The following is a 6,341-nucleotide window of genomic DNA, read 5'->3' on the forward strand; positions in this document are numbered from 1 at the left end:
CTTGCTGCAAAGAGGAAAGTAATAAATTGTTCTCTATGTCCACTGGGAATACAAAAAGAACTAATGGATTTAAATTGTAGCAAAGGAGATTTAAGGAAGACATTAGGACAGGCTTTCTAGCTGTAACAGTACTGAAGTACTGAAACAGATTGCCTGGGGAGGTTGTGGGATCTTCATTGCCAGACATTTTTAAGAACAGGTTAGACAAACATCTGTCAGGAATGATTTGGGTATAATTGATCCTGCCTTAGGGCAGAGGGCTGGACTAGACCTCATAAGGTCCCTTCCAGCCCTGTTTCTAAGGCTCTCTTATTAGGAAGGCTGATGTGATATTCCTAGGACCTTACTATTCCTTTTAAAAGTAAAAACATGCTATAGCGATGGCAAGAGTCAGATTTAAACTGACAATAGCTGGGAAAATTCAAAGCTTAAGGTTGATATCCCACCCTTAATTATTAACACCTGAATGCATGTGACACAATTGGACTTGTTCAAAGGCTAAATACTTGGAGGTTACACAACTGTGAGTCTTTTATGACCAGACTGTGATCTTTTTAATATCATGAGAATCTGTTTCTTCTAACGTGTATTGATCTTACACATTGCAACTTCCACTTTGTCATTTGAGTAAATATCTGGCAGTGGTCTTCAGCATCTAACATATTCCAGGTAGGGTCACTCTCATTTTGCATGCCATCACACATTTGGACACATGCTATGCTTCTACTCACTTACTCCAAAGCTCATTCTTCCACTCGAATTTATCATGACACTCGTGCTCAGCTTCATTAGGCGGCTGTGTTTAAATCACTAATACCGCTGTTTATGTGCTTGGTACCCTTCTCTCCATTCTCAGGCACTGGATATTCCTTCTGCTGCTTTCTGCTCACATGTTCTTTTATGCCTGTTGATAAATTTAATTTGCATCTGTCTTTTGCTGCTTTCCCTTCAAGATGTGCTTGTGTTACAAACTGCGGTTCAGCAGTTTAGCAATTGGATTGCATCCAAATATTACCAAATGCCACATCTTTTAATATCAGGCAGAGCAGCTTGAATTTTCTTCCTCGGAGTGCTGTAAAAGACACACTGGCATGTTTTCTGTGCAAATGCCAAAAAAAAAAAAACTTCTAACAAAAGATGTGGGGGTGTGAAGCAAGCTGAAATGTCTGCATTCCCAGAATTTTGTATTTTCCCTGATTTCAGGTTTTAGTTCATGACCCAGCTGCTGATTTATGTAACTCAGTGGAACTATGCCAGTTTCGAGCAGCCAAGAATTTGGCACTGTCACTTTTGTGACTGGTAGTACCTTAGTGTTCAGCGATATGACCCCATATGTTTTTCTCCACAAAGGCCATGTCTGGCCATTGATAATCATAGCATTGCCAAGCCCTCAGGTTCCAAAAAACTCTGTCAAACCATGAAGTGGGGTTACAATGTATATACATAGACACGTGTGTGTGTGTATGTACATATTACATATTTGATTTGAGTTTGAATTTGGCCCTTCAGCATTTATGGCTTTTGAGCTTTACAGCTACATGGAGAATTAGAAACTAAAGGAAAAATAAAACCAGAATAAAACTGGGCTTTTTACATAATCACATAATGCTTCCAGATGCTGAGACTTGAAAAAATTCAACATATACCATGAAATCTGGAAACATTATAACTGGGTATTTGGCCATTAAATTGTTTTACTGCATCGAGCAGAGAAAAGGAAACTATCAGTTGCTTTTCATAATGGTGAAATGATGGTCAGGATGCTGTAAGTCACCCTTTTCTCTATGTATCTTTGGTATTTCCTTGTTACAGACTGACCATATTCACTGAAGCTGTGGGTACTGCATGTGGTTTGCTGTAGAGCAATCCCTTGATTGCTGTGGGCTTTGGATTACAGTCAAGAGTAGCTTTTGCCATGTTTGCTCATCCGTTTTGCTCAAGATCTGTCCTTCACATGTTTTGGAGATAGATGGACAAACAATGCAGATAGTCTGGTGTGTCCAGTTCACAGCTACCTTCCTTGTCTTTGCTGTGCATTCTTGGTGTGTATTCCCCAGCTTCGGCTGTGGTTGTGTACGTGGGGGATGAAGTGTACCTCCAGGCCAGTGGTCCAGAACCCACGTACCTCCTAAGTTTCAACTTAAGATGCATGGGCTCAGCACAGGCTTTTGTCTGAGGGCAGATTTCCCCCACGTCACTTGTTTCTACTCTGCTTTGCATTGCTCAAAACACTCATCTTCTCTCCCCTGTGGGTGCAGTCTGTGGCAGTCTGACCCTGAGATGCAGTTGCATTCATTTTGCTCACTGGTTAACGCTGAGATTGAGAGGAAGGTAAACCTTGCTATTTGGACACTGCAGTCATTTCCTGCTCCTGTCACATGTTTCCTGGGTAATACTGTTTCTTAATGTCTTGTTTTCCCATATTAGCAATTTACCTTATACAACAGCATGACGAGAATAATACTTTTTTCCTACCACTTTTGTGTGTAACTTGCCTATTTACATATGGTGGCAAATTTTTTGGATTGTGAGTGCCCCAGTGCATTTTTCCTTGTACCTCTTAGGCCATTTGCTCTTTAGTTTTTCTTACCTCCTGCTGCCCCAGCACTGAGGCTAACATGTCACCCAGCAAATCCTCCACACAGGGAGGGAAGAGGCCTGTTCACTGCACCTCCTGAGCAGAACCAGCCTGAGCATTTGCCCTGCGAGACTGTTTCTCAGATTCAGTGAGGTAAGGTGTTTGCATCCCATTGCACCTCTGCAAAGCTCCTGTGTTGCTCTCTTTGCCCTCAGCTTTGGGTTGGCACAGGCAGAGGCCTGGGTGGCACTCCACCATTCCCCCAGCACCTCTAAGGAGTTCAGAGAGTCCCCAGTGGCTGCAACACCAGCTGGATTTGGGTTTTGAGTAGGTCAGAGATGTTTATGTGTGGATGCTAGCTTTTTTAAGGCACTTTTCAGTACTTGAGAGCCTGTGTAGGCTCGAATAAATAAATGGTTTTATCTCAGGTGTCAGCTTTAGTGCAGTCATTCAGTACCACACGCACAAATACATACCCATGGCTCTTGTTGAGCTGTGCTGTTTAGAAAGCCAGTTCCTGGGTGGTGGTTCTAAGGGACAACACTCCTGTATTATGAGTTTACGCAGCACCTATCCCAGAGGAGCCCTAATCTGTGCTAGAGACTCTGGGGTGCTAGTTTAGTACAAAAAATAATAGTAATTTGTAAAGGAATCAGGGAGATTTTAAAATCAATCTTCTTCAGCAAACAGCAATTATTGAAATGGTTGCAGTTATCGCTGAGGACTGAGTGTATAAAACGCTTCAAGATACAGAATTGGATTCTATAAACATATAATTCTTTTATCAATAATTCTTATAAGCAGGCTTCTTTCTACACTCTCCCTTTTGCCAAAATGCTCCCCTCTATTATATACTGAGCTCATTTCCCTCCTGAATAGCTGCAGATTTGTTGGTATACAAATTAATTTTGTTATTGACTAGAATGAACATCTGGAGGATAAGAATGCCACTGCTATTCATACCTAAAGGTAATCAATACAGGTACAGAGACATAAATATTTTCTAACCAAGTAAGCATCCTCTCTAGCCTTATTTCCTTTTTCTAAAACCCACAGGACTGTGTGAACAAAGCAGTGAGAGGCAACAGCATTTACATCTTGTTACCAAAGAAAGATCACGAGACAAACTTCTCTCCTGGTCTTGGCTCTTCCCATGCTTCAGCTCAGCAGTCACTCGCTCATCACAACCTATGCCTACTCTTTGACTGCAGTGGTGATAATTATTTGTCTGTCATCAATTTATTACCCCAAAAACACTGGAGAAGAAATAAATCCCTACTTGAAGTGGCTTGACATCTACTTGAGAATGGCAGACTTCAGTCTTGCAGCCATAGCGTTTCAGAGAGTGGATGTGAGGGGATATTACGAGGATGTGGTGAGATTTACATCAGCCTGGGATCGGTCTGTAAAACGAGTATTATTGGCACATTAAAAGCAAAGGAGAGGGAAAAGAATAGCAAAAAAGTGGTGAGGTTTGCCCAATTCCTGGCCTGTTCCACTGGCCAGTTCCAGCGACTCCCCACCGATCCTTGGTGCCATTTGTGGCGTTTCAGGCTTCTCTGGCTCAAAGGCACTAACTCGTAGCCGGATTCTGCCTTCAGTTACGCCTGAAATCAGCCGGGGTCTAACAGAACGTCAGAGCTAAATTTTGCTTCGCCTCAACCAGCTGGTCCTTTCACAGGATTTGCAAAGGAAATGCCGGAGTGAGAGGGAGGCCCCGACAGCCTCAGGCAGCCCCCTGGGCCGCGGTGCTCCCCGGACCCCACACCGAAGCGATTCTGGGGGGCCCGCGCGGGCCTCGTCCCCTGGCTTCTGTCAGACGAGCGGGCCCCGCGCTGAGCGAGGGCCGGCCCGGGGCCAAGACCTCCAGCTGCTCCGGCAGGACCGGCCGCCCTCCGCCGAACGGCACCGCCGCACTCCCCTCCGCGCACGGCCCGCCCGCGGCGCCGGCCGCCTCTCCCCGCCGGGGGGTCGCGGGCCGGGCGGCGGCGGGCGGCTGTAAGGCGGCGGCGGGCCGGCAGGGGGCGGCCGCGCCTCAGGCAGCGAGGCGGGGAGGCGGCGGCGGCGGCGGCGGGGCGGGGCGGGGCGGGGCGGGGGGCCGGGACTGTGTTGCCGGGGGTTATGGCCGGCTCCGCCGCTCTGCACCGAGCCCGACATCTGGCGCTTCGCGAGCGCGGCTCGGCGGCGCTGCCGGCCCGCAGGACCCGCGCCCGAGCCTGCGCCCCGCCGCCCTCCCCCGCCCGATCTTTCATCGCGGCGGGGGGCCCGGCTGGGAGGCAGCGCGGTTTCCTTAGGGCTGGCGGCAGAGGAGTTGCATGGCGCAGGGCCGGGGTTTGGGGTTTTTGGTTGTTGTTTACTTTTTCCTTATATCCCCCCTCCCGTCTTCCTTTTTCTCCTCCTTCCCGCCTCCCGCTCCTGCGTACCTAAGGAAACACCTGCTGCTCGTATGTCTATTTAATTTGGGATGAGCGAGGAACAAACTACTGTAAGATGCAGCGATGCCAGCCTCCGGTGGAAGCTGTTTCTTGGGTTCACAGCTTGGTGGGGGTTGCTCTGTGAGCACCTACCATGCCCCCCGGTGCCCACCGGTCCCTCTTTGGTGCCCTTGGCCACCACGCTGGCTGCTGCCATGCACTGTGCCACCGTGGGCAAGCGGGAGCCCCGCGGGGGTGCCCTGCTGAGGGTGTTGTGGGGCCTTAAGGCTGGCTGGCCCCTGGGTGAGGATGAGGACAAGGACGAGGCACACCAGGGCTTGTGTGCTGCTCTGGCTGCTGATCACCGTGGTCCAGGATTAGTGGCCTAATTGATGGGCAACGCTGAGTCAGGCCCCTCATATTGTGTGGGGACAGGTGGGAGATTAACTGCCGAGAGTATGGGGGACTGCCTGCGGAACACCCAAAAAAAGACCCAAAATAGGGCTTAGCAAGACAGCCTTAAAATTCAGTGAAGAAAAAACAGTGGAAAAGGTTCCCCTTTCCGACATAGGGCACTGGTTATGGGCTGTATCTCGCAGTCATTATACACAGAGGTGGTAACTTAGTTATATGAAAAGTCTCCACTGGCTTCAGTGACAGCCTCTGTAACAACCCGGTGGGGTGTGAGGGAGGCATAGCCCAGCTTTGTGTGCCACTGTTGAAACTTTAGTATTATCAATGTCTGAATCTTGCAAGTTCCATTTGATTTGGCTGGCTTTATTTGCACTGCCTGACCTGCCATCTATTCATGTTATTTATCACTTACCTCCCAGCACAGATGTGCCCAGAACTTTATTAAGCAAAATAAACTGGAGTTGACTATTTAGACTGAAGTGCAATCTGTAATGCAAAAGGAGAGGCCCCGGTAAGGTATGATTTCTAATATGTCATAAAGTGCAGAAGAATTCAGGTCAATTAATCAATATTTGTGGATTTGAAGAGTAAAATTTCCAGCTGCTAGATGTTGGATACAGGGATATTTAATCATTAGACCTTGTATACTTACATTGAGCCTATATGCATAGACAATGTCTTAGAAAGGCACTGTGTGCTGGAGACATGAAAGTAATTCTGGAGGTGAGTTAGGTTTTCTAATCTCTCTGAATCTGACCTGTTATGGGAATAGGATCCATGCACACATCAAGTGATGAAACGTGCACAATACAATATGGGACAGGAGCTCATTTAAATGAATCTGCCATTTGGTGGCTGCCCGACTACTCACAGCTTCTCCCGAGTGCCAGTCCCCTCCTTTTTGAAATGAGGACAGCAAGATAGCTGTCCTTTTA

The sequence above is a fragment of the Strix aluco genome, chromosome 1 (genome assembly GCF_031877795.1).
Source record: "Strix aluco isolate bStrAlu1 chromosome 1, bStrAlu1.hap1, whole genome shotgun sequence".
Taxonomy (NCBI): domain Eukaryota; kingdom Metazoa; phylum Chordata; class Aves; order Strigiformes; family Strigidae; genus Strix; species Strix aluco.